At 51.8% G+C, this 23,564-nt stretch overlaps 28 non-coding genes across 28 annotated transcripts; 14 read left to right on the top strand and 14 right to left on the bottom strand.

Annotated features, from left to right (window-relative positions):
* Positions 1-846: 846 nt before the first annotated feature.
* TRNAW-CCA (transfer RNA tryptophan (anticodon CCA)) lies at positions 847-918 on the bottom strand. The gene has a single exon. It is a non-coding gene; the product is annotated as a tRNA-Trp (tRNA).
* Positions 919-1,041: 123 nt separating this feature from the next.
* Positions 1,042-1,115, top strand: TRNAI-AAU (transfer RNA isoleucine (anticodon AAU)). Its single transcript has one exon. It is a non-coding gene; the product is annotated as a tRNA-Ile (tRNA).
* Positions 1,116-2,580: 1,465 nt separating this feature from the next.
* TRNAW-CCA (transfer RNA tryptophan (anticodon CCA)) lies at positions 2,581-2,652 on the bottom strand. The gene has a single exon. It is a non-coding gene; the product is annotated as a tRNA-Trp (tRNA).
* Positions 2,653-2,776: 124 nt separating this feature from the next.
* TRNAI-AAU (transfer RNA isoleucine (anticodon AAU)) lies at positions 2,777-2,850 on the top strand. Its single transcript has one exon. It is a non-coding gene; the product is annotated as a tRNA-Ile (tRNA).
* Positions 2,851-4,288: 1,438 nt separating this feature from the next.
* Positions 4,289-4,360, bottom strand: TRNAW-CCA (transfer RNA tryptophan (anticodon CCA)). The gene has a single exon. It is a non-coding gene; the product is annotated as a tRNA-Trp (tRNA).
* Positions 4,361-4,484: 124 nt separating this feature from the next.
* Positions 4,485-4,558, top strand: TRNAI-AAU (transfer RNA isoleucine (anticodon AAU)). The gene has a single exon. It is a non-coding gene; the product is annotated as a tRNA-Ile (tRNA).
* A 1,438-nt stretch (positions 4,559-5,996) lies between these two features.
* Positions 5,997-6,068, bottom strand: TRNAW-CCA (transfer RNA tryptophan (anticodon CCA)). Its single transcript has one exon. It is a non-coding gene; the product is annotated as a tRNA-Trp (tRNA).
* A 125-nt stretch (positions 6,069-6,193) lies between these two features.
* Positions 6,194-6,267, top strand: TRNAI-AAU (transfer RNA isoleucine (anticodon AAU)). Its single transcript has one exon. It is a non-coding gene; the product is annotated as a tRNA-Ile (tRNA).
* Positions 6,268-7,705: 1,438 nt separating this feature from the next.
* Positions 7,706-7,777, bottom strand: TRNAW-CCA (transfer RNA tryptophan (anticodon CCA)). The gene has a single exon. It is a non-coding gene; the product is annotated as a tRNA-Trp (tRNA).
* A 124-nt stretch (positions 7,778-7,901) lies between these two features.
* TRNAI-AAU (transfer RNA isoleucine (anticodon AAU)) lies at positions 7,902-7,975 on the top strand. The gene has a single exon. It is a non-coding gene; the product is annotated as a tRNA-Ile (tRNA).
* A 1,438-nt stretch (positions 7,976-9,413) lies between these two features.
* Positions 9,414-9,486, bottom strand: TRNAW-CCA (transfer RNA tryptophan (anticodon CCA)). The gene has a single exon. It is a non-coding gene; the product is annotated as a tRNA-Trp (tRNA).
* Positions 9,487-9,610: 124 nt separating this feature from the next.
* On the top strand, positions 9,611-9,684 carry TRNAI-AAU (transfer RNA isoleucine (anticodon AAU)). Its single transcript has one exon. It is a non-coding gene; the product is annotated as a tRNA-Ile (tRNA).
* A 1,438-nt stretch (positions 9,685-11,122) lies between these two features.
* TRNAW-CCA (transfer RNA tryptophan (anticodon CCA)) lies at positions 11,123-11,195 on the bottom strand. Its single transcript has one exon. It is a non-coding gene; the product is annotated as a tRNA-Trp (tRNA).
* A 124-nt stretch (positions 11,196-11,319) lies between these two features.
* On the top strand, positions 11,320-11,393 carry TRNAI-AAU (transfer RNA isoleucine (anticodon AAU)). The gene has a single exon. It is a non-coding gene; the product is annotated as a tRNA-Ile (tRNA).
* Positions 11,394-12,831: 1,438 nt separating this feature from the next.
* On the bottom strand, positions 12,832-12,903 carry TRNAW-CCA (transfer RNA tryptophan (anticodon CCA)). Its single transcript has one exon. It is a non-coding gene; the product is annotated as a tRNA-Trp (tRNA).
* A 125-nt stretch (positions 12,904-13,028) lies between these two features.
* On the top strand, positions 13,029-13,102 carry TRNAI-AAU (transfer RNA isoleucine (anticodon AAU)). The gene has a single exon. It is a non-coding gene; the product is annotated as a tRNA-Ile (tRNA).
* Positions 13,103-14,540: 1,438 nt separating this feature from the next.
* Positions 14,541-14,613, bottom strand: TRNAW-CCA (transfer RNA tryptophan (anticodon CCA)). The gene has a single exon. It is a non-coding gene; the product is annotated as a tRNA-Trp (tRNA).
* Positions 14,614-14,738: 125 nt separating this feature from the next.
* Positions 14,739-14,812, top strand: TRNAI-AAU (transfer RNA isoleucine (anticodon AAU)). Its single transcript has one exon. It is a non-coding gene; the product is annotated as a tRNA-Ile (tRNA).
* A 1,438-nt stretch (positions 14,813-16,250) lies between these two features.
* On the bottom strand, positions 16,251-16,322 carry TRNAW-CCA (transfer RNA tryptophan (anticodon CCA)). Its single transcript has one exon. It is a non-coding gene; the product is annotated as a tRNA-Trp (tRNA).
* A 124-nt stretch (positions 16,323-16,446) lies between these two features.
* Positions 16,447-16,520, top strand: TRNAI-AAU (transfer RNA isoleucine (anticodon AAU)). Its single transcript has one exon. It is a non-coding gene; the product is annotated as a tRNA-Ile (tRNA).
* A 1,438-nt stretch (positions 16,521-17,958) lies between these two features.
* TRNAW-CCA (transfer RNA tryptophan (anticodon CCA)) lies at positions 17,959-18,030 on the bottom strand. The gene has a single exon. It is a non-coding gene; the product is annotated as a tRNA-Trp (tRNA).
* A 125-nt stretch (positions 18,031-18,155) lies between these two features.
* On the top strand, positions 18,156-18,229 carry TRNAI-AAU (transfer RNA isoleucine (anticodon AAU)). The gene has a single exon. It is a non-coding gene; the product is annotated as a tRNA-Ile (tRNA).
* Positions 18,230-19,667: 1,438 nt separating this feature from the next.
* On the bottom strand, positions 19,668-19,739 carry TRNAW-CCA (transfer RNA tryptophan (anticodon CCA)). The gene has a single exon. It is a non-coding gene; the product is annotated as a tRNA-Trp (tRNA).
* Positions 19,740-19,864: 125 nt separating this feature from the next.
* On the top strand, positions 19,865-19,938 carry TRNAI-AAU (transfer RNA isoleucine (anticodon AAU)). The gene has a single exon. It is a non-coding gene; the product is annotated as a tRNA-Ile (tRNA).
* A 1,437-nt stretch (positions 19,939-21,375) lies between these two features.
* Positions 21,376-21,447, bottom strand: TRNAW-CCA (transfer RNA tryptophan (anticodon CCA)). The gene has a single exon. It is a non-coding gene; the product is annotated as a tRNA-Trp (tRNA).
* Positions 21,448-21,571: 124 nt separating this feature from the next.
* TRNAI-AAU (transfer RNA isoleucine (anticodon AAU)) lies at positions 21,572-21,645 on the top strand. Its single transcript has one exon. It is a non-coding gene; the product is annotated as a tRNA-Ile (tRNA).
* A 1,438-nt stretch (positions 21,646-23,083) lies between these two features.
* TRNAW-CCA (transfer RNA tryptophan (anticodon CCA)) lies at positions 23,084-23,155 on the bottom strand. The gene has a single exon. It is a non-coding gene; the product is annotated as a tRNA-Trp (tRNA).
* Positions 23,156-23,280: 125 nt separating this feature from the next.
* Positions 23,281-23,354, top strand: TRNAI-AAU (transfer RNA isoleucine (anticodon AAU)). Its single transcript has one exon. It is a non-coding gene; the product is annotated as a tRNA-Ile (tRNA).
* Positions 23,355-23,564: the final 210 nt, after the last annotated feature.

The raw sequence follows: 23,564 nt of genomic DNA, 5'->3' as shown, positions 1-23,564 counted from the left end.
ATAGCCTTCCCCTGTGCTCAGACCTTTGGGAGGGAGCCTAGTTTTCCAGCACGTCACAGTCCATCCAGCATTCCCTTGCTAGCTCCCTGGCCCGTGTTCTACATAAAATGGAAAGCCTTGCAAAGCCAGAAAGCGCCTTGTGACCCTTTCATTGCTCCCTTCCTTCTGAGCCCTCCACCGTACTGGAGAATGGGAGGCGTTTGGCCAAAAGGTCATACCTCAAGGACTCTGGTGCCAATTTGTGGCCAGAGTCTCCCTTTCCACTATTGAATGGTTCCTCCCTGCAGGAGTTAGAGCCTGGATGGAGTATGCTTCTTGATGTTCTTCCCCATTCATTTCCTGGGACAAGGCTGCTCCCAGGCCCATATCGAAGGTGTTGGTCTCGAGGTGAAATTGTCGACTAAATTTGGGGGTGGGCAACACTGGTCGTTTACACTATACTAACTTAAGCTGTTGAAAAGCTCTCTGTGCCTTTTCATTGCATTTGAAGGTGGTGTACCTGGCCCCTTTGCTTAGAAGCATAAATGGAGCTGCAATTGCAGCAGAGTTCATCCCAAAGCTCCCATAGCGTGGTCCAGTTGTTAGGGTGGCTGTGTTTGTTTTTATTGGTAACCTTGTCGCGAGGCAGGTTGTAATTGCTTGATTGTTGCCTATGAGAGGCTTTGTGAGCCTGCGTCCAACGGTGTGACCCAGATCTCCAGCTTCCTCCAGGCCAGTGGGCAAGCTATAAGGGAATGTGCGCGAGGGTGATCTGGAGGCGAGTGTCCCCTGGGTCGGCCGGCAGTAGCCCAAGACGTGTAAAGACCCTGTGAAAGTGGGCTAAGCAGACGGCCATGAAAATCAACATGACCCCAACGTGATTTGAACATGCAACCTTCTGATCTGGAGTCAGACACGCAACCGTTGCGCCACGAGGTCTCTGACATGCCCCGGGACATTTTTGCCTGCTCTTGTGTCATTGCTTCTGTGGCTGCCCAAAGAATTCCTCACAGCCCAGATAGTCCTGTGCCAGCTTTAGCAGGCCCACCCTCAGCAAGCTTGGGCCGGTTAGCTCAGTTGGTTAGAGCGTGGTGCTAATAACGCCAAGGTCGCGGGTTCGATCCCCGTACGGGCCAGTCTGCTTTTCTTTCAATAGCATCCCACTATTATGCATTCAATAGCATCCCACTACTATGTGGCTTTCCATGCCCATCCGCGCTTGGCCTTCTTTTCTACAACCTATTAAACACACAGCAATAATGACTCTTTTGCTAAGGACGCCAATGAATTACGTCTGAGCCACTGGCTAAACTCGGGTCACTCCTTGACTAACAGGGTCTCCCCGAATGGGATCCCCAAAACAAACAGGCAGCACTTCAAACTTGTCCGTCTACTGTCAGCGCTCAAACGTTTCACCCAGCAGCAGGCTCCCAAAGCACACAGAGAGCAGGAGAGAGAACCCTGAGCACCAGTCAACTGGCATAAACAAAAGCCCACGGACAGCTAAGATTCATACTCAGGTCTGGCTACAAGGTAACATGGGCACCTAGGACTGTTAGCTTTCTCCCACCCAAAACTTTGCAATGCCTCAAGGCTCCAAGATCCACAACAATACCTGTTTCAGGTTCTCAGATAACAAAAAGACAGTTTACTCCACATCAGCCGCCACAAGCCCTTGAGTCCCTCAGCATGCATATGTCAGCACACTAGGGAAAACCTATCATCCGTCCATGGTTCTGCCAGCCAGTGCCTCGCATATCCTTCCCCTGTGCTCAGACCTTTGGGAGGGAGCCTAGTTTTCCAGCACGTCACAGTCCATCCAGCATTCCCTTGCTAGCTCCCTGGCCCGTGTTCTACATAAAATGGAAAGCCTTGAAAAGCCAGAAAGCGCCTTGTGACCCTTTCATTGCTCCCTTCCTTCTGAGCCCTCCACCGTACTGGAGAATGGGAGGCGTTTGGCCAAAAGGTCATACCTCAAGGACTCTGGTGCCAATTTGTGGCCAGAGTCTCCCTTTCCACTATTGAATGGTTCCTCCCTGCAGGAGTTAGAGCATGGATGGAGTATGCTTCTTGATGTTCTTCCCCATTCATTTCCTGGGACAAGGCTGCTCCCAGGCCCATATCGAAGGTGTTGGTCTCGAGGTGAAATTGTCGACTAAATTTGGGGGTGGGCAACACTGGTCGTTTACACTATACTAACTTAAGCTGTTGAAAAGCTCTCTGTGCCTTTTCATTGCATTTGAAGGTGGTGTACCTGGCCCCTTTGCTTAGAAGCATAAATGGAGCTGCAATTGCAGCAGAGTTCATCCCAAAGCTCCCATAGCGTGGTCCAGTTGTTAGGGTGGCTGTGTTTGTTTTTATTGGTAACCTTGTCGCGAGGCAGGTTGTAATTGCTTGATTGTTGCCTATGAGAGGCTTTGTGAGCCTGCGTCCAACGGTGTGACCCAGATCTCCAGCTTCCTCCAGGCCAGTGGGCAAGCTATAAGGGAATGTGCGCGAGGGTGATCTGGAGGTGGGTGTCCCCTTGGTCGGCCGGCAGTAGCCCAAGACGTGTAAAGACCCTGTGAAAGTGGGCTAAGCAGACGGCCATGAAAATCAACATGACCCCGACGTGATTTGAACACGCAACCTTCTGATCTGGAGTCAGACGCGCTACCGTTGCGCCACGAGGTCTCTGACATGCCTCGGGGCATTTTTTGCCTGCTCTTGTGTCATTGCTTCTGTGGCTGCCCAAAGAATTCCTCACAGCCCAGATAGTCCTGTGCCAGCTTTAGCGGGCCCACCCTCAGCAAGCTTGGGCCGGTTAGCTCAGTTGGTCAGAGCGTGGTGCTAATAACGCCAAGGTCGCGGGTTCGATCCCCGTACGGGCCAGTCTGCTTTTCTTTCAATAGCATCCCACTAAGGTGGCTTTCCATGCCCATCCGCGCTTGGCCTTCTTTTCTACAACCTATTAAACACACAGCAATAATGACTCTTTTGCTAAGGACGCCAATGAATTACGTCTGAGCCACTGGCTAAACTCGGGTCACTCCTTGACTAACAGGGTCTCCCCGAATGGGATCCCCAAAACAAACAGGCAGCACTTCAAACTTGTCCGTCTACTGTCAGCGCTCAAACGTTTCACCCGGCAGCAGGCTCCCAAAGCACACAGAGAGCAGGAGAGAGAACCCTGAGCACCAGTCAACTGGCATATACAAAAGCCCACGGACAGCTAAGATTCATACTCAGGTCTGGCTACAAGGTAACATGGGCACTTAGGACTGTTAGCTTTCTCCCACCCAAAACTTTGCAATGCCTCAAGGCTCCAAGATCCACAACAATACCTGTTTCAGGTTCTCAGATAACAAAAAGACAGTTTACTCCACATCAGCCGCCACAAGCCCTTGAGGCCCTCAGCATGCATATGTCAGCACCCTAGGGAAAACCTATCATCCGTCCATGGTTCTGCCAGCCAGTGCCTCGCATAGCCTTCCCCTGTGCTCAGACCTTTGGGAGGGAGCCTAGTTTTCCAGCACGTCACAGTCCATCCAGCATTCCCTTGCTAGCTCCCTGGCCCGTGTTCTACATAAAATGGAAAGCCTTGCAAAGCCAGAAAGCGCCTTGTGACCCTTTCATTGCTCCCTTCCTTCTGAGCCCTCCACCGTACTGGAGAATGGGAGGCGTTTGGCCAAAAGGTCATACCTCAAGGACTCTGGTGCCAATTTGTGGCCAGAGTCTCCCTTTCCACTATTGAATGGTTCCTCCCTGCAGGAGTTAGAGCCTGGATGGAGTATGCTTCTTGATGTTCTTCCCCATTCATTTCCTGGGACAAGGCTGCTCCCAGGCCCATATCGAAGGTGTTGGTCTCGAGGTGAAATTGTCGACTAAATTTGGGGGTGGGCAACACTGGTCGTTTACACTATACTAACTTAAGCTGTTGAAAAGCTCTCTGTGCCTTTTCATTGCATTTGAAGGTGGTGTACCTGGCCCCTTTGCTTAGAAGCATAAATGGAGCTGCAATTGCAGCAGAGTTCATCCCAAAGCTCCCATAGCGTGGTCCAGTTGTTAGGGTGGCTGTGTTTGTTTTTATTGGTAACCTTGTCGCGAGGCAGGTTGTAATTGCTTGATTGTTGCCTATGAGAGGCTTTGTGAGCCTGCGTCCAACGGTGTGACCCAGATCTCCAGCTTCCTCCAGGCCAGTGGGCAAGCTATAAGGGAATGTGCGCGAGGGTGATCTGGAGGCGAGTGTCCCCTGGGTCGGCCGGCAGTAGCCCAAGACGTGTAAAGACCCTGTGAAAGTGGGCTAAGCAGACGGCCATGAAAATCAACATGACCCCAACGTGATTTGAACATGCAACCTTCTGATCTGGAGTCAGACACGCAACCGTTGCGCCACGAGGTCTCTGACATGCCTCGGGGACATTTTTGCCTGCTCTTGTGTCATTGCTTCTGTGGCTGCCCAAAGAATTCCTCACAGCCCAGATAGTCCTGTGCCAGCTTTAGCAGGCCCACCCTCAGCAAGCTTGGGCCGGTTAGCTCAGTTGGTTAGAGCGTGGTGCTAATAACGCCAAGGTCGCGGGTTCGATCCCCGTACGGGCCAGTCTGCTTTTCTTTCAATAGCATCCCACTAAGGTGGCTTTCCATGCCCATCCGCGCTTGGCCTTCTTTTCTACAACCTATTAAACACACAGCAATAATGACTCTTTTGCTAAGGACGCCAATGAATTACGTCTGAGCCACTGGCTAAACTCGGGTCACTCCTTGACTAACAGGGTCTCCCCGAATGGGATCCCCAAAACAAACAGGCAGCACTTCAAACTTGTCCGTCTACTGTCAGCGCTCAAACGTTTCACCCAGCAGCAGGCTCCCAAAGCACACAGAGAGCAGGAGAGAGAACCCTGAGCACCAGTCAACTGGCATAAACAAAAGCCCACGGACAGCTAAGATTCATACTCAGGTCTGGCTACAAGGTAACATGGGCACCTAGGACTGTTAGCTTTCTCCCACCCAAAACTTTGCAATGCCTCAAGGCTCCAAGATCCACAACAATACCTGTTTCAGGTTCTCAGATAACAAAAAGACAGTTTACTCCACATCAGCCGCCACAAGCCCTTGAGTCCCTCAGCATGCATATGTCAGCACACTAGGGAAAACCTATCATCCGTCCATGGTTCTGCCAGCCAGTGCCTCGCATATCCTTCCCCTGTGCTCAGACCTTTGGGAGGGAGCCTAGTTTTCCAGCACGTCACAGTCCATCCAGCATTCCCTTGCTAGCTCCCTGGCCCGTGTTCTACATAAAATGGAAAGCCTTGAAATGCCAGAAAGCGCCTTGTGACCCTTTCATTGCTCCCTTCCTTCTGAGCCCTCCACCGTACTGGAGAATGGGAGGCGTTTGGCCAAAAGGTCATACCTCAAGGACTCTGGTGCCAATTTGTGGCCAGAGTCTCCCTTTCCACTATTGAATGGTTCCTCCCTGCAGGAGTTAGAGCATGGATGGAGTATGCTTCTTGATGTTCTTCCCCATTCATTTCCTGGGACAAGGCTGCTCCCAGGCCCATATCGAAGGTGTTGGTCTCGAGGTGAAATTGTCGACTAAATTTGGGGGTGGGCAACACTGGTCGTTTACACTATACTAACTTAAGCTGTTGAAAAGCTCTCTGTGCCTTTTCATTGCATTTGAAGGTGGTGTACCTGGCCCCTTTGCTTAGAAGCATAAATGGAGCTGCAATTGCAGCAGAGTTCATCCCAAAGCTCCCATAGCGTGGTCCAGTTGTTAGGGTGGCTGTGTTTGTTTTTATTGGTAACCTTGTCGCGAGGCAGGTTGTAATTGCTTGATTGTTGCCTATGAGAGGCTTTGTGAGCCTGCGTCCAACGGTGTGACCCAGATCTCCAGCTTCCTCCAGGCCAGTGGGCAAGCTATAAGGGAATGTGCGCGAGGGTGATCTGGAGGTGGGTGTCCCCTTGGTCGGCCGGCAGTAGCCCAAGACGTGTAAAGACCCTGTGAAAGTGGGCTAAGCAGACGGCCATGAAAATCAACATGACCCCGACGTGATTTGAACACGCAACCTTCTGATCTGGAGTCAGACGCGCTACCGTTGCGCCACGAGGTCTCTGACATGCCTTGGGGGCATTTTTTGCCTGCTCTTGTGTCATTGCTTCTGTGGCTGCCCAAAGAATTCCTCACAGCCCAGATAGTCCTGTGCCAGCTTTAGCGGGCCCACCCTCAGCAAGCTTGGGCCGGTTAGCTCAGTTGGTTAGAGCGTGGTGCTAATAACGCCAAGGTCGCGGGTTCGATCCCCGTACGGGCCAGTCTGCTTTTCTTTCAATAGCATCCCACTAAGGTGGCTTTCCATGCCCATCCGCGCTTGGCCTTCTTTTCTACAACCTATTAAACACACAGCAATAATGACTCTTTTGCTAAGGACGCCAATGAATTACGTCTGAGCCACTGGCTAAACTCGGGTCACTCCTTGACTAACAGGGTCTCCCCGAATGGGATCCCCAAAACAAACAGGCAGCACTTCAAACTTGTCCGTCTACTGTCAGCGCTCAAACGTTTCACCCGGCAGCAGGCTCCCAAAGCACACAGAGAGCAGGAGAGAGAACCCTGAGCACCAGTCAACTGGCATATACAAAAGCCCACGGACAGCTAAGATTCATACTCAGGTCTGGCTACAAGGTAACATGGGCACCTAGGACTGTTAGCTTTCTCCCACCCAAAACTTTGCAATGCCTCAAGGCTCCAAGATCCACAACAATACCTGTTTCAGGTTCTCAGATAACAAAAAGACAGTTTACTCCACATCAGCCGCCACAAGCCCTTGAGGCCCTCAGCATGCATATGTCAGCACCCTAGGGAAAACCTATCATCCGTCCATGGTTCTGCCAGCCAGTGCCTCGCATAGCCTTCTCCTGTGCTCAGGCCTTTGGGAGGGAGCCTAGTTTTCCAGCACGTCACAGTCCATCCAGCATTCCCTTGCTAGCTCCCTGGCCCGTGTTCTACATAAAATGGAAAGCCTTGCAAAGCCAGAAAGCGCCTTGTGACCCTTTCATTGCTCCCTTCCTTCTGAGCCCTCCACCGTACTGGAGAATGGGAGGCGTTTGGCCAAAAGGTCATACCTCAAGGACTCTGGTGCCAATTTGTGGCCAGAGTCTCCCTTTCCACTATTGAATGGTTCCTCCCTACAGGAGTTAGAGCCTGGATGGAGTATGCTTCTTGATGTTCTTCCCCATTCATTTCCTGGGACAAGGCTGCTCCCAGGCCCATATCGAAGGTGTTGGTCTCGAGGTGAAATTGTCGACTAAATTTGGGGGTGGGCAACACTGGTCGTTTACACTATACTAACTTAAGCTGTTGAAAAGCTCTCTGTGCCTTTTCATTGCATTTGAAGGTGGTGTACCTGGCCCCTTTGCTTAGAAGCATAAATGGAGCTGCAATTGCAGCAGAGTTCATCCCAAAGCTCCCATAGCGTGGTCCAGTTGTTAGGGTGGCTGTGTTTGTTTTTATTGGTAACCTTGTCGCGAGGCAGGTTGTAATTGCTTGATTGTTGCCTATGAGAGGCTTTGTGAGCCTGCGTCCAACGGTGTGACCCAGATCTCCAGCTTCCTCCAGGCCAGTGGGCAAGCTATAAGGGAATGTGCGCGAGGGTGATCTGGAGGCGAGTGTCCCCTGGGTCGGCCGGCAGTAGCCCAAGACGTGTAAAGACCCTGTGAAAGTGGGCTAAGCAGACGGCCATGAAAATCAACATGACCCCGACGTGATTTGAACACGCAACCTTCTGATCTGGAGTCAGACGCGCTACCGTTGCGCCACGAGGTCTCTGACATGCCTCGGGGCCATTTTTGCCTGCTCTTGTGTCATTGCTTCTGTGGCTGCCCAAAGAATTCCTCACAGCCCAGATAGTCCTGTGCCAGCTTTAGCGGGCCCACCCTCAGCAAGCTTGGGCCGGTTAGCTCAGTTGGTTAGAGCGTGGTGCTAATAACGCCAAGGTCGCGGGTTCGATCCCCGTACGGGCCAGTCTGCTTTTCTTTCAATAGCATCCCACTAAGGTGGCTTTCCATGCCCATCCGCGCTTGGCCTTCTTTTCTACAACCTATTAAACACACAGCAATAATGACTCTTTTGCTAAGGACGCCAATGAATTACGTCTGAGCCACTGGCTAAACTCGGGTCACTCCTTGACTAACAGGGTCTCCCCGAATGGGATCCCCAAAACAAACAGGCAGCACTTCAAACTTGTCCGTCTACTGTCAGCGCTCAAACGTTTCACCCGGCAGCAGGCTCCCAAAGCACACAGAGAGCAGGAGAGAGAACCCTGAGCACCAGTCAACTGGCATATACAAAAGCCCACGGACAGCTAAGATTCATACTCAGGTCTGGCTACAAGGTAACATGGGCACTTAGGACTGTTAGCTTTCTCCCACCCAAAACTTTGCAATGCCTCAAGGCTCCAAGATCCACAACAATACCTGTTTCAGGTTCTCAGATAACAAAAAGACAGTTTACTCCACATCAGCCGCCACAAGCCCTTGAGGCCCTCAGCATGCATATGTCAGCACCCTAGGGAAAACCTATCATCCGTCCATGGTTCTGCCAGCCAGTGGCTCGCATAGCCTTCCCCTGTGCTCAGACCTTTGGGAGGGAGCCTAGTTTTCCAGCACGTCACAGTCCATCCAGCATTCCCTTGCTAGCTCCCTGGCCCGTGTTCTACATAAAATGGAAAGCCTTGCAAAGACAGAAAGCGCCTTGTGACCCTTTCATTGCTCCCTTCCTTCTGAGCCCTCCACCGTACTGGAGAATGGGAGGTGTTTGGCCAAAAGGTCATACCTCAAGGACTCTGGTGCCAATTTGTGGCCAGAGTCTCCCTTTCCACTATTGAATGGTTCCTCCCTGCAGGAGTTAGAGCCTGGATGGAGTATGCTTCTTGATGTTCTTCCCCATTCATTTCCTGGGACAAGGCTGCTCCCAGGCCCATATCGAAGGTGTTGGTCTCGAGGTGAAATTGTCGACTAAATTTGGGGGTGGGCAACACTGGTCGTTTACACTATACTAACTTAAGCTGTTGAAAAGCTCTCTGTGCCTTTTCATTGCATTTGAAGGTGGTGTACCTGGCCCCTTTGCTTAGAAGCATAAATGGAGCTGCAATTGCAGCAGAGTTCATCCCAAAGCTCCCATAGCGTGGTCCAGTTGTTAGGGTGGCTGTGTTTGTTTTTATTGGTAACCTTGTCGCGAGGCAGGTTGTAATTGCTTGATTGTTGCCTATGAGAGGCTTTGTGAGCCTGCGTCCAACGGTGTGACCCAGATAGGAAGCTTCCTCCAGGCCAGTGGGCAAGCTATAAGGGAATGTGCGCGAGGGTGATCTGGAGGTGGGTGTCCCCTGGGTCGGCCGGCAGTAGCCCAAGACGTGTAAAGACCCTGTGAAAGTGGGCTAAGCAGACGGCCATGAAAATCAACATGACCCCCGACGTGATTTGAACACGCAACCTTCTGATCTGGAGTCAGACGCGCTACCGTTGCGCCACGAGGTCTCTGACATGCCTCGGGGGCATTTTTGCCTGCTCTTGTGTCATTGCTTCTGTGGCTGCCCAAAGAATTCCTCACAGCCCAGATAGTCCTGTGCCAGCTTTAGCGGGCCCACCCTCAGCAAGCTTGGGCCGGTTAGCTCAGTTGGTTAGAGCGTGGTGCTAATAACGCCAAGGTCGCGGGTTTGATCCCCGTACGGGCCAGTCTGCTTTTCTTTCAATAGCATCCCACTAAGGTGGCTTTCCATGCCCATCCGCGCTTGGCCTTCTTTTCTACAACCTATTAAACACACAGCAATAATGACTCTTTTGCTAAGGACGCCAATGAATTACGTCTGAGCCACTGGCTAAACTCGGGTCACTCCTTGACTAACAGGGTCTCCCCAAATGGGATCCCCAAAACAAACAGGCAGCACTTCAAACTTGTCCGTCTACTGTCAGCGCTCAAACGTTTCACCCGGCAGCAGGCTCCCAAAGCACACAGAGAGCAGGAGAGAGAACCCTGAGCACCAGTCAACTGGCATATACAAAAGCCCACGGACAGCTAAGATTCATACTCAGGTCTGGCTACAAGGTAACATGGGCACCTAGGACTGTTAGCTTTCTCCCACCCAAAACTTTGCAATGCCTCAAGGCTCCAAGATCCACAACAATACCTGTTTCAGGTTCTCAGATAACAAAAAGACAGTTTACTCCACATCAGCCGCAACAAGCCCTTGAGGCCCTCAGCATGCATATGTCAGCACCCTAGGGAAAACCTATCATCCGTCCATGGTTCTGCCAGCCAGTGCCTCGCATAGCCTTCCCCTGTGCTCAGACCTTTGGGAGGGAGCCTAGTTTTCCAGCACGTCACAGTCCATCCAGCATTCCCTTGCTAGCTCCCTGGCCCGTGTTCTACATAAAATGGAAAGCCTTGCAAAGCCAGAAAGCGCCTTGTGACCCTTTCATTGCTCCCTTCCTTCTGAGCCCTCCACCGTACTGGAGAATGGGAGGCGTTTGGCCAAAAGGTCATACCTCAAGGACTCTGGTGCCAATTTGTGGCCAGAGTCTCCCTTTCCACTATTGAATGGTTCCTCCCTGCAGGAGTTAGAGCCTGGATGGAGTATGCTTCTTGATGTTCTTCCCCATTCATTTCCTGGGACAAGGCTGCTCCCAGGCCCATATCGAAGGTGTTGGTCTCGAGGTGAAATTGTCGACTAAATTTGGGGGTGGGCAACACTGGTCGTTTACACTATACTAACTTAAGCTGTTGAAAAGCTCTCTGTGCCTTTTCATTGCATTTGAAGGTGGTGTACCTGGCCCCTTTGCTTAGAAGCATAAATGGAGCTGCAATTGCAGCAGAGTTCATCCCAAAGCTCCCATAGCGTGGTCCAGTTGTTAGGGTGGCTGTGTTTGTTTTTATTGGTAACCTTGTCGCGAGGCAGGTTGTAATTGCTTGATTGTTGCCTATGAGAGGCTTTGTGAGCCTGCGTCCAACGGTGTGACCCAGATCTCCAGCTTCCTCCAGGCCAGTGGGCAAGCTATAAGGGAATGTGCGCGAGGGTGATCTGGAGGTGAGTGTCCCCTGGGTCGGCCGGCAGTAGCCCAAGACGTGTAAAGACCCTGTGAAAGTGGGCTAAGCAGACGGCCATGAAAATCAACATGACCCCCGACGTGATTTGAACACGCAACCTTCTGATCTGGAGTCAGACGCGCTACTGTTGCGCCACAAGGTCTCTGACATGGGTCGGGGACATTTTTGGCTGCTCTTGTGTCATTGCTTCTGTGGCTGCCCAAAGAATTCCTCACAGCCCAGATAGTCCTGTGCCAGCTTTAGCGGGCCCACCCTCAGCAAGCTTGGGCCGGTTAGCTCAGTTGGTTAGAGCGTGGTGCTAATAACGCCAAGGTCGCGGGTTTGATCCCCGTACGGGCCAGTCTGCTTTTCTTTCAATAGCATCCCACTAAGGTGGCTTTCCATGCCCATCCGCGCTTGGCCTTCTTTTCTACAACCTATTAAACACACAGCAATAATGACTCTTTTGCTAAGGACGCCAATGAATTACGTCTGAGCCACTGGCTAAACTCGGGTCACTCCTTGACTAACAGGGTCTCCCCGAATGGGATCCCCAAAACAAACAGGCAGCACTTCAAACTTGTCCGTCTACTGTCAGCGCTCAAACGTTTCACCCGGCAGCAGGCTCCCAAAGCACACAGAGAGCAGGAGAGAGAACCCTGAGCACCAGTCAACTGGCATATACAAAAGCCCACGGACAGCTAAGATTCATACTCAGGTCTGGCTACAAGGTAACATGGGCACCTAGGACTGTTAGCTTTCTCCCACCCAAAACTTTGCAATGCCTCAAGGCTCCAAGATCCACAACAATACCTGTTTCAGGTTCTCAGATAACAAAAAGACAGTTTACTCCACATCAGCCGCCACAAGCCCTTGAGGCCCTCAGCATGCATATGTCAGCACCCTAGGGAAAACCTATCATCCGTCCATGGTTCTGCCAGCCAGTGCCTCGCATAGCCTTCCCCTGTGCTCAGACCTTTGGGAGGGAGCCTAGTTTTCCAGCACGTCACAGTCCATCCAGCATTCCCTTGCTAGCTCCCTGGCCCGTGTTCTACATAAAATGGAAAGCCTTGCAAAGCCAGAAAGCGCCTTGTGACCCTTTCATTGCTCCCTTCCTTCTGAGCCCTCCACCGTACTGGAGAATGGGAGGCGTTTGGCCAAAAGGTCATACCTCAAGGACTCTGGTGCCAATTTGTGGCCAGAGTCTCCCTTTCCACTATTGAATGGTTCCTCCCTGCAGGAGTTAGAGCCTGGATGGAGTATGCTTCTTGATGTTCTTCCCCATTCATTTCCTGGGACAAGGCTGCTCCCAGGCCCATATCGAAGGTGTTGGTCTCGAGGTGAAATTGTCGACTAAATTTGGGGGTGGGCAACACTGGTCGTTTACACTATACTAACTTAAGCTGTTGAAAAGCTCTCTGTGCCTTTTCATTGCATTTGAAGGTGGTGTACCTGGCCCCTTTGCTTAGAAGCATAAATGGAGCTGCAATTGCAGCAGAGTTCATCCCAAAGCTCCCATAGCGTGGTCCAGTTGTTAGGGTGGCTGTGTTTGTTTTTATTGGTAACCTTGTCGCGAGGCAGGTTGTAATTGCTTGATTGTTGCCTATGAGAGGCTTTGTGAGCCTGCGTCCAACGGTGTGACCCAGATAGGAAGCTTCCTCCAGGCCAGTGGGCAAGCTATAAGGGAATGTGCGCGAGGGTGATCTGGAGGTGGGTGTCCCCTGGGTCGGCCGGCAGTAGCCCAAGACGTGTAAAGACCCTGTGAAAGTGGGCTAAGCAGACGGCCATGAAAATCAACATGACCCCGACGTGATTTGAACACGCAACCTTCTGATCTGGAGTCAGACGCGCTACCGTTGCGCCACGAGGTCTCTGACATGCCTCGGGGGCATTTTTTGCCTGCTCTTGTGTCATTGCTTCTGTGGCTGCCCAAAGAATTCCTCACAGCCCAGATAGTCCTGTGCCAGCTTTAGCGGGCCCACCCTCAGCAAGCTTGGGCCGGTTAGCTCAGTTGGTTAGAGCGTGGTGCTAATAACGCCAAGGTCACGGGTTCGATCCCCGTATGGGCCAGTCTGCTTTTCTTTCAATAGCATCCCACTAAGGTGGCTTTCCATGCCCATCCGCGCTTGGCCTTCTTTTCTACAACCTATTAAACACACAGCAATAATGACTCTTTTGCTAAGGACGCCAATGAATTACATCTGAGCCACTGGCTAAACTCGGGTCACTCCTTGACTAACAGGGTCTCCCCGAATGGGATCCCCAAAACAAACAGGCAGCACTTCAAACTTGTCCGTCTACTGTCAGCGCTCAAACGTTTCACCCGGCAGCAGGCTCCCAAAGCACACAGAGAGCAGGAGAGAGAACCCTGAGCACCAGTCAACTGGCATATACAAAAGCCCACGGACAGCTAAGATTCATACTCAGGTCTGGCTACAAGGTAACGTGGGCACCTAGGACTGTTAGCTTTCTCCCACCCAAAACTTTGCAATGCCTCAAGGCTCCAAGATCCACAACAATACCTGTTTCAGGTTCTCAGATAACAAAAAGACAGTTTACTCCACATCAGCCGCCACAAGCCCTTGAGGCCCTCAGCATGCATATGTCAGCACCCTAGGGAAAACCTATCATCCGTCCATGGTTCTGCCAGCCAGTGCCTCGCATAGCCTTCCCCTGTGCTCAGGCCTTTGGGAGGGAGCCTAGTTTTCCAGCACGTCACAGTCCATCCAGCATTCCCTTGCTAGCTCCCTGGCCCGTGTTCTACATAAAATGGAAAGCCTTGCAAAGACAGAAAGCGCCTTGTGACCCTTTCATTGCTCCCTTCCTTCTGAGCCCTCCACCGTACTGGAGAATGGGAGGCGTTTGGCCAAAAGGTCATACCTCAAGGACTCTGGTGCCAATTTGTGGCCAGAGTCTCCCTTTCCACTATTGAATGGTTCCTCCCTGCAGGAGTTAGAGCCTGGATGGAGTATGCTTCTTGATGTTCTTCCCCATTCATTTCCTGGGACAAGGCTGCTCCCAGGCCCATATCGAAGGTGTTGGTCTCGAGGTGAAATTGTCGACTAAATTTGGGGGTGGGCAACACTGGTCGTTTACACTATACTAACTTAAGCTGTTGAAAAGCTCTCTGTGCCTTTTCATTGCATTTGAAGGTGGTGTACCTGGCCCCTTTGCTTAGAAGCATAAATGGAGCTGCAATTGCAGCAGAGTTCATCCCAAAGCTCCCATAGCGTGGTCCAGTTGTTAGGGTGGCTGTGTTTGTTTTTATTGGTAACCTTGTCGCGAGGCAGGTTGTAATTGCTTGATTGTTGCCTATGAGAGGCTTTGTGAGCCTGCGTCCAACGGTGTGACCCAGATCTCCAGCTTCCTCCAGGCCAGTGGGCAAGCTATAAGGGAATGTGCGCGAGGGTGATCTGGAGGTGGGTGTCCCCTGGGTCGGCCGGCAGTAGCCCAAGACGTGTAAAGACCCTGTGAAAGTGGGCTAAGCAGACGGCCATGAAAATCAACATGACCCCCGACGTGATTTGAACACGCAACCTTCTGATCTGGAGTCAGACGCGCTACCGTTGCGCCACGAGGTCTCTGACATGCCTCGGGGGCATTTTTTGCCTGCTCTTGTGTCATTGCTTCTGTGGCTGCCCAAAGAATTCCTCACAGCCCAGATAGTCCTGTGCCAGCTTTAGCGGGCCCAGCCTCAGCAAGCTTGGGCCGGTTAGCTCAGTTGGTTAGAGCGTGGTGCTAATAACGCCAAGGTCGCGGGTTCGGTCCCCGTACGGGCCAGTCTGCTTTTCTTTCAATAGCATCCCACTAAGGTGGCTTTCCATGCCCATCCGCGCTTGGCCTTCTTTTCTACAACCTATTAAACACACAGCAATAATGACTCTTTTGCTAAGGACGCCAATGAATTACGTCTGAGCCACTGGCTAAACTCGGGTCACTCCTTGACTAACAGGGTCTCCCCGAATGGGATCCCCAAAACAAACAGGCAGCACTTCAAACTTGTCCGTCTACTGTCAGCGCTCAAACGTTTCACCCGGCAGCAGGCTCCCAAAGCACACAGAGAGCAGGAGAGAGAACCCTGAGCACCAGTCAACTGGCATATACAAAAGCCCACGGACAGCTAAGATTCATACTCAGGTCTGGCTACAAGGTAACATGGGCACCTAGGACTGTTAGCTTTCTCCCACCCAAAACTTTGCAATGCCTCAAGGCTCCAAGATCCACAACAATACCTGTTTCAGGTTCTCAGATAACAAAAAGACAGTTTACTCCACATCAGCCGCCACAAGCCCTTGAGGCCCTCAGCATGCATATGTCAGCACCCTAGGGAAAACCTATCATCCGTCCATGGTTCTGCCAGCCAGTGCCTCGCATAGCCTTCCCCTGTGCTCAGGCCTTTGGGAGGGAGCCTAGTTTTCCAGCACGTCACAGTCCATCCAGCATTCCCTTGCTAGCTCCCTGGCCCGTGTTCTACATAAAATGGAAAGCCTTGCAAAGCCAGAAAGCGCCTTGTGACCCTTTCATTGCTCCCTTCCTTCTGAGCCCTCCACCGTACTGGAGAATGGGAGGCGTTTGGCCAAAAGGTCATACCTCAAGGACTCTGGTGCCAATTTGTGGCCAGAGTCTCCCTTTCCACTATTGAATGGTTCCTCCCTGCAGGAGTTAGAGCCTGGATGGAGTATGCTTCTTGATGTTCTTCCCCATTCATTTCCTGGGACAAGGCTGCTCCCAGGCCCATATCGAAGCTGTTGGTCTCGAGGTGAAATTGTCGACTAAATTTGGGGGTGGGCAACACTGGTCGTTTACACTATACTAACTTAAGCTGTTGAAAAGCTCTCTGTGCCTTTTCATTGCATTTGAAGGTGGTGTACCTGGCCCCTTTGCTTAGAAGCATAAATGGAGCTGCAATTGCAGCAGAGTTCATCCCAAAGCTCCCATAGCGTGGTCCAGTTGTTAGGGTGGCTGTGTTTGTTTTTATTGGTAACCTTGTCGCGAGGCAGGTTGTAATTGCTTGATTGTTGCCTATGAGAGGCTTTGTGAGCCTGCGTCCAACGGTGTGACCCAGATCTCCAGCTTCCTCCAGGCCAGTGGGCAAGCTATAAGGGAATGTGCGCGAGGGTGATCTGGAGGTGGGTGTCCCCTGGGTCGGCCGGCAGTAGCCCAAGACGTGTAAAGACCCTGTGAAAGTGGGCTAAGCAGACGGCCATGAAAATCAACATGACCCCGACGTGATTTGAACACGCAACCTTCTGATCTGGAGTCAGACGCGCTACCGTTGCGCCACGAGGTCTCTGACATGCCTCGGGGGCATTTTTGCCTGCTCTTGTGTCATTGCTTCTGTGGCTGCCCAAAGAATTCCTCACAGCCCAGATAGTCCTGTGCCAGCTTTAGCGGGCCCACCCTCAGCAAGCTTGGGCCGGTTAGCTCAGTTGGTTAGAGCGTGGTGCTAATAACGCCAAGGTCGCGGGTTTGATCCCCGTACGGGCCAGTCTGCTTTTCTTTCAATAGCATCCCACTAAGGTGGCTTTCCATGCCCATCCGCGCTTGGCCTTCTTTTCTACAACCTATTAAACACACAGCAATAATGACTCTTTTGCTAAGGACGCCAATGAATTACGTCTGAGCCACTGGCTAAACTCGGGTCACTCCTTGACTAACAGGGTCTCCCCAAATGGGATCCCCAAAACAAACAGGCAGCACTTCAAACTTGTCCGTCTACTGTCAGCGCTCAAACGTTTCACCCGGCAGCAGGCTCCCAAAGCACACAGAGAGCAGGAGAGAGAACCCTGAGCACCAGTCAACTGGCATATACAAAAGCCCACGGACAGCTAAGATTCATACTCAGGTCTGGCTACAAGGTAACATGGGCACCTAGGACTGTTAGCTTTCTCCCACCCAAAACTTTGCAATGCCTCAAGGCTCCAAGATCCACAACAATACCTGTTTCAGGTTCTCAGATAACAAAAAGACAGTTTACTCCACATCAGCCGCCACAAGCCCTTGAGGCCCTCAGCATGCATATGTCAGCACCCTAGGGAAAACCTATCATCCGTCCATGGTTCTGCCAGCCAGTGCCTCGCATAGCCTTCCCCTGTGCTCAGACCTTTGGGAGGGAGCCTAGTTTTCCAGCACGTCACAGTCCATCCAGCATTCCCTTGCTAGCTCCCTGGCCCGTGTTCTACATAAAATGGAAAGCCTTGCAAAGCCAGAAAGCGCCTTGTGACCCTTTCATTGCTCCCTTCCTTCTGAGCCCTCCACCGTACTGGAGAATGGGAGGCGTTTGGCCAAAAGGTCATACCTCAAGGACTCTGGTGCCAATTTGTGGCCAGAGTCTCCCTTTCCACTATTGAATGGTTCCTCCCTGCAGGAGTTAGAGCCTGGATGGAGTATGCTTCTTGATGTTCTTCCCCATTCATTTCCTGGGACAAGGCTGCTCCCAGGCCCATATCGAAGGTGTTGGTCTCGAGGTGAAATTGTCGACTAAATTTGGGGGTGGGCAACACTGGTCATTTACACTATACTAACTTAAGCTGTTGAAAAGCTCTCTGTGCCTTTTCATTGCATTTGAAGGTGGTGTACCTGGCCCCTTTGCTTAGAAGCATAAATGGAGCTGCAATTGCAGCAGAGTTCATCCCAAAGCTCCCATAGCGTGGTCCAGTTGTTAGGGTGGCTGTGTTTGTTTTTATTGGTAACCTTGTCGCGAGGCAGGTTGTAATTGCTTGATTGTTGCCTATGAGAGGCTTTGTGAGCCTGCGTCCAACGGTGTGACCCAGATCTCCAGCTTCCTCCAGGCCAGTGGGCAAGCTATAAGGGAATGTGCGCGAGGGTGATCTGGAGGTGGGTGTCCCCTTGGTCGGCCGGCAGTAGCCCAAGACGTGTAAAGACCCTGTGAAAGTGGGCTAAGCAGACGGCCATGAAAATCAACATGACCCCGACGTGATTTGAACACGCAACCTTCTGATCTGGAGTCAGACGCGCTACCGTTGCGCCACGAGGTCTCTGACATGCCTCGGGGGCATTTTTTGCCTGCTCTTGTGTCATTGCTTCTGTGGCTGCCCAAAGAATTCCTCACAGCCCAGATAGTCCTGTGCCAGCTTTAGCGGGCCCACCCTCAGCAAGCTTGGGCCGGTTAGCTCAGTTGGTTAGAGCATGGTGCTAATAACGCCAAGGTCGCGGGTTCGATCCCCGTACGGGCCAGTCTGCTTTTCTTTCAATAGCATCCCACTAAGGTGGCTTTCCATGCCCATCCGTGCTTGGCCTTCTTTTCTACAACCTATTAAACACACAGCAATAATGACTCTTTTGCTAAGGACGCCAATGAATTACGTCTGAGCCACTGGCTAAACTCGGGTCACTCCTTGACTAACAGGGTCTCCCCGAATGGGATCCCCAAAACAAACAGGCAGCACTTCAAACTTGTCCGTCTACTGTCAGCGCTCAAACGTTTCACCCGGCAGCAGGCTCCCAAAGCACACAGAGAGCAGGAGAGAGAACCCTGAGCACCAGTCAACTGGCATATACAAAAGCCCACGGACAGCTAAGATTCATACTCAGGTCTGGCTACAAGGTAACATGGGCACCTAGGACTGTTAGCTTTCTCCCACCCAAAACTTTGCAATGCCTCAAGGCTCCAAGATCCACAACAATACCTGTTTCAGGTTCTCAGATAACAAAAAGACAGTTTACTCCACATCAGCCGCCACAAGCCCTTGAGGCCCTCAGCATGCATATGTCAGCACCCTAGGGAAAACCTATCATCCGTCCATGGTTCTGCCAGCCAGTGCCTCGCATAGCCTTCCCCTGTGCTCAGGCCTTTGGGAGGGAGCCTAGTTTTCCAGCACGTCACAGTCCATCCAGCATTCCCTTGCTAGCTCCCTGGCCCGTGTTCTACATAAAATGGAAAGCCTTGCAAAGCCAGAAAGCGCCTTGTGACCCTTTCATTGCTCCCTTCCTTCTGAGCCCTCCACCGTACTGGAGAATGGGAGGCGTTTGGCCAAAAGGTCATACCTCAAGGACTCTGGTGCCAATTTGTGGCCAGAGTCTCCCTTTCCACTATTGAATGGTTCCTCCCTGCAGGAGTTAGAGCCTGGATGGAGTATGCTTCTTGATGTTCTTCCCCATTCATTTCCTGGGACAAGGCTGCTCCCAGGCCCATATCGAAGGTGTTGGTCTCGAGGTGAAATTGTCGACTAAATTTGGGGGTGGGCAACACTGGTCGTTTACACTATACTAACTTAAGCTGTTGAAAAGCTCTCTGTGCCTTTTCATTGCATTTGAAGGTGGTGTACCTGGCCCCTTTGCTTAGAAGCATAAATGGAGCTGCAATTGCAGCAGAGTTCATCCCAAAGCTCCCATAGCGTGGTCCAGTTGTTAGGGTGGCTGTGTTTGTTTTTATTGGTAACCTTGTCGCGAGGCAGGTTGTAATTGCTTGATTGTTGCCTATGAGAGGCTTTGTGAGCCTGCGTCCAACGGTGTGACCCAGATCTCCAGCTTCCTCCAGGCCAGTGGGCAAGCTATAAGGGAATGTGCGCGAGGGTGATCTGGAGGTGGGTGTCCCCTGGGTCGGCCGGCAGTAGCCCAAGACGTGTAAAGACCCTGTGAAAGTGGGCTAAGCAGACGGCCATGAAAATCAACATGACCCCGACGTGATTTGAACACGCAACCTTCTGATCTGGAGTCAGACGCGCTACCGTTGCGCCACGAGGTCTCTGACATTCCTCAGGGGCATTTTTTGGCTGCTCTTGTGTCATTGCTTCTGTGGCTGCCCAAAGAATTCCTCACAGCCCAGATAGTCCTGTGCCAGCTTTAGCGGGCCCACCCTCTGCAAGCTTGGGCCGGTTAGCTCAGTTGGTTAGAGCGTGGTGCTAATAACGCCAAGGTCGCGGGTTCGATCCCCGTACGGGCCAGTCTGCTTTTCTTTCAATAGCATCCCACTAAGGTGGCTTTCCATGCCCATCCGCGCTTGGCCTTCTTTTCTACAACCTATTAAACACACAGCAATAATGACTCTTTTGCTAAGGACGCCAATGAATTACGTCTGAGCCACTGGCTAAACTCGGGTCACTCCTTGACTAACAGGGTCTCCCCGAATGGGATCCCCAAAACAAACAGGCAGCACTTCAAACTTGTCCGTCTACTGTCAGCGCTCAAACGTTTCACCCGGCAGCAGGCTCCCAAAGCACACAGAGAGCAGGAGAGAGAACCCTGAGCACCAGTCAACTGGCATATACAAAAGCCCACGGACAGCTAAGATTCATACTCAGGTCTGGCTACAAGGTAACATGGGCACCTAGGACTGTTAGCTTTCTCCCACCCAAAACTTTGCAATGCCTCAAGGCTCCAAGATCCACAACAATACCTGTTTCAGGTTCTCAGATAACAAAAAGACAGTTTACTCCACATCAGCCGCCACAAGCCCTTGAGGCCCTCAGCATGCATATGTCAGCACCCTAGGGAAAACCTATCATCCGTCCATGGTTCTGCCAGCCAGTGCCTCGCATAGCCTTCCCCTGTGCTCAGGCCTTTGGGAGGGAGCCTAGTTTTCCAGCACGTCACAGTCCATCCAGCATTCCCTTGCTAGCTCCCTGGCCCGTGTTCTACATAAAATGGAAAGCCTTGCAAAGCCAGAGAGCGCCTTGTGACCCTTTCATTGCTCCCTTCCTTCTGAGCCCTCCACCGTACTGGAGAATGGGAGGCGTTTGGCCAAAAGGTCATACCTCAAGGACTCTGGTGCCAATTTGTGGCCAGAGTCTCCCTTTCCACTATTGAATGGTTCCTCCCTGCAGGAGTTAGAGCCTGGATGGAGTATGCTTCTTGATGTTCTTCCCCATTCATTTCCTGGGACAAGGCTGCTCCCAGGCCCATATCGAAGGTGTTGGTCTCGAGGTGAAATTGTCGACTAAATTTGGGGGTGGGCAACACTGGTCGTTTACACTATACTAACTTAAGCTGTTGAAAAGCTCTCTGTGCCTTTTCATTGCATTTGAAGGTGGTGTACCTGGCCCCTTTGCTTAGAAGCATAAATGGAGCTGCAATTGCAGCAGAGTTCATCCCAAAGCTCCCATAGCGTGGTCCAGTTGTTAGGGTGGCTGTGTTTGTTTTTATTGGTAACCTTGTCGCGAGGCAGGTTGTAATTGCTTGATTGTTGCCTATGAGAGGCTTTGTGAGCCTGCGTCCAACGGTGTGACCCAGATCTCCAGCTTCCTCCAGGCCAGTGGGCAAGCTATAAGGGAATGTGCGCGAGGGTGATCTGGAGGTGGGTGTCCCTGGGTCGGCCGGCAGTAGCCCAAGACGTGTAAAGACCCTGTGAAAGTGGGCTAAGCAGACGGCCATGAAAATCAACATGACCCCGACGTGATTTGAACACGCAACCTTCTGATCTGGAGTCAGACGCGCTACCGTTGCGCCACGAGGTCTCTGACATGCCTTGGGGGCATTTTTGCCTGCTCTTGTGTCATTGCTTCTGTGGCTGCCCAAAGAATTCCTCACAGCCCAGATAGTCCTGTGCCAGCTTTAGCGGGCCCACCCTCAGCAAGCTTGGGCCGGTTAGCTCAGTTGGTTAGAGCGTGGTGCTAATAACGCCAAGGTCGCGGGTTTGATCCCCGTACGGGCCAGTCTGCTTTTCTTTCAATAGCATCCCACTAAGGTGGCTTTCCATGCCCATCCGCGCTTGGCCTTCTTTTCTACAACCTATTAAACACACAGCAATAATGACTCTTTTGCTAAGGACGCCAATGAATTACGTCTGAGCCACTGGCTAAACTCGGGTTACTCCTTGACTAACAGGGTCTCCCCGAATGGGATCCCCAAAACAAACAGGCAGCACTTCAAACTTGTCCGTCTACTGTCAGCGCTCAAACGTTTCACCCGGCAGCAGGCTCCCAAAGCACACAGAGAGCAGGAGAGAGAACCCTGAGCACCAGTCAACTGGCATATACAAAAGCCCACGGACAGCTAAGATTCATACTCAGGTCTGGCTACAAGGTAACATGGGCACCTAGGACTGTTAGCTTTCTCCCACCCAAAACTTTGCAATGCCTCAAGGCTCCAAGATCCACAACAATACCTGTTTCAGGTTCTCAGATAACAAAAAGACAGTTTACTCCACATCAGCCGCCACAAGCCCTTGAGGCCCTCAGCATGCATATGTCAGCACCCTAGGGAAAACCTATCATCCGTCCATGGTTCTGCCAGCCAGTGCCTCGCATAGCCTTCCCCTGTGCTCAGACCTTTGGGAGGGAGCCTAGTTTTCCAGCACGTCACAGTCCATCCAGCATTCCCTTGCTAGCTCCCTGGCCCGTGTTCTACATAAAATGGAAAGCCTTGCAAAGCCAGAAAGCGCCTTGTGACCCTTTCATTGCTCCCTTCCTTCTGAGCCCTCCACCGTACTGGAGAATGGGAGGCGTTTGGCCAAAAGGTCATACCTCAAGGACTCTGGTGCCAATTTGTGGCCAGAGTCTCCCTTTCCACTATTGAATGGTTCCTCCCTGCAGGAGTTAGAGCCTGGATGGAGTATGCTTCTTGATGTTCTTCCCCATTCATTTCCTGGGACAAGGCTGCTCCCAGGCCCATATCGAAGGTGTTGGTCTCGAGGTGAAATTGTCGACTAAATTTGGGGGTGGGCAACACTGGTCGTTTACACTATACTAACTTAAGCTGTTGAAAAGCTCTCTGTGCCTTTTCATTGCATTTGAAGGTGGTGTACCTGGCCCCTTTGCTTAGAAGCATAAATGGAGCTGCAATTGCAGCAGAGTTCATCCCAAAGCTCCCATAGCGTGGTCCAGTTGTTAGGGTGGCTGTGTTTGTTTTTATTGGTAACCTTGTCGCGAGGCAGGTTGTAATTGCTTGATTGTTGCCTATGAGAGGCTTTGTGAGCCTGCGTCCAACGGTGTGACCCAGATCTCCAGCTTCCTCCAGGCCAGTGGGCAAGCTATAAGGGAATGTGCGCGAGGGTGATCTGGAGGTGGGTGTCCCCTTGGTCGGCCGGCAGTAGCCCAAGACGTGTAAAGACCCTGTGAAAGTGGGCTAAGCAGACGGCCATGAAAATCAACATGACCCCGACGTGATTTGAACACGCAACCTTCTGATCTGGAGTCAGACGCGCTACCGTTGCGCCACGAGGACTCTGACATGCCTCGGGGGCATTTTTTGCCTGCTCTTGTGTCATTGCTTCTGTGGCTGCCCAAAGAATTCCTCACAGCCCAGATAGTCCTGTGCCAGCTTTAGCGGGCCCACCCTCAGCAAGCTTGGGCCGGTTAGCTCAGTTGGTTAGAGCATGGTGCTAATAACGCCAAGGTCGCGGGTTCGATCCCCGTACGGGCCAGTCTGCTTTTCTTTCAATAGCATCCCACTAAGGTGGCTTTCCATGCCCATCCGCGCTTGGCCTTCTTTTCTACAACCTATTAAACACACAGCAATAATGACTCTTTTGCTAAGGACGCCAATGAATTACGTCTGAGCCACTGGCTAAACTCGGGTCACTCCTTGACTAACAGGGTCTCCCCGAATGGGATCCCCAAAACAAACAGGCAGC

The sequence above is a fragment of the Staurois parvus genome, unplaced genomic scaffold, assembly GCF_062004578.1.
Source record: "Staurois parvus isolate SC_StPar_1 unplaced genomic scaffold, SC_StPar_1.0 ptg001352l, whole genome shotgun sequence".
NCBI classification, from domain to species: Eukaryota; Metazoa; Chordata; class Amphibia; order Anura; family Ranidae; genus Staurois; species Staurois parvus.
Note: the sequence above shows the minus strand (reverse complement) of the source record. Positions and strands in the feature narration are given on the sequence as shown.